This window comes from Condylura cristata, unplaced genomic scaffold (genome assembly GCF_000260355.1).
Source record: "Condylura cristata isolate star-nosed mole 26May11 unplaced genomic scaffold, ConCri1.0 scaffold00023, whole genome shotgun sequence".
Taxonomy (NCBI): domain Eukaryota; kingdom Metazoa; phylum Chordata; class Mammalia; order Eulipotyphla; family Talpidae; genus Condylura; species Condylura cristata.
In genome coordinates, this window is record NW_004567124.1 from 7,083,333 (window position 1) to 7,084,907 (window position 1,575).

Here is a 1,575-nt window from a genome sequence, read left to right on the forward strand (position 1 = left end):
GTAGATTATGGCTCCAATGGAACTGCATTGTGTTCCCAGGGCCAAATTTAATTTAAATTCAGAGGGAGTGAAACATTATAGACTTAATGAGGGCATTTTTTGGAAAAGGCAGGGCTTTACTGGTGCTTAATCAATGACTTGATTCTCCATCTGCATTAGGGTGGTTGAGAGGTGGGTGGAGAGCCACTTGGAAGCTATTTTTATACTGAATTCAAATCAACTCAGTCATCAAATGTTTTTTCAACAGACATATTTTCCTGAAAGTGTTTCAGAGACATTTTCAAAGTATTGGAAGTTGGGGCAGAAATATAAGAAACAGTGAAGCAAAGTATGTACTTTCTCCGAGAGAACATTCTACAACCACCATCTGCATCCCTTTCATCTTATCTGGTCTATTTGAGACTTTCTATGTCATTGACCCTTATTTCCAATCTTAATTCTTTCTATGCCTTTGACCCCTTGCTCCTGGTTACAGTATAACTAAATACCTCCTTCTGTCCCGGAATAAATCAAAGTTCAAGGGTAGAACAAAATCAAAGCTATCAGACTTTCATTTTATTTCTATGAGGCACTGAAGTTTAACCACTCCTATACACTGCACTCTTTGAATAACTACATCTTGAAGATGAATTGCTCTATGATATGTTTGAGGAATGTAAATAACTCGGTAAGTAAGCATTATGTGTTGATTTGTCTGAATTTTGCTGTTCTCACCTTTCACAAGCAGATGTCTTCTGGGGGGACCCCAGTGGCATACAGTGGTCCCCTGTTAAAGGAAACACTTCAGACAATGTAGTCAGAATTATTTAGTCAAGGTTTTATTACAATTTTGTTGTAAGGGGAAAGAGCTGTGGTAGTTTCAGTTTAGAAATTCATTTTAGGTGAATGTTTGGATAATCATTGTTAGACTAGATTTTTTTTCTTTTAAAGGAAGACTGTTTATTAAAAGTTCACTAAGACTCTTGATTGACGTAGGCTGGGTGGTGGCTGACGAGTTTTCTAAAAACGTTTTAATCCTCTTAGAGTTAACCCTCTTAAAGTATTTTTAAGCACTTTTACCAGGAGTTGTATTTGTTTTTCCAGAAAAACAAAGAAAGTTGTGAGTTAAATCATTCAGGAAGAAAAAGCTAGATCAAGTTGGGGGAAATTTTTCTTTTAAAATCCCTGCTTTTGGTTCATACAAATGTTTTAAGTTTATATGAATTAACTTTAAAAAAATCTCTTTCTCTTTATGTTAATTAAATGCCTTGTTAATCATATAATTTTTTTTTCATTTTTCACATTTACATTTTTTAAAAGGAGACATGTAAGCATACAAAACATACAGTGGCCATTGCCAGAATTATTTGCATGTACACTGATGTTATTCCTTTAGTCTGGCTTCCTCGGGAGGAGTTTCCAAATAAATACTGGATATAATTCAGTCTGGGGTCACCATTTCAAGCAGCTTGTGTGCCAGAAGTATGTGTGATTCTATGTGTCACAACCTAATTAAGCAGTGGTACAAGAAGCATCTGCATGAGAATCTCCTTGGTGACCAGATTAGAGCCAAAGGATTGGAAACAGCATTAACTC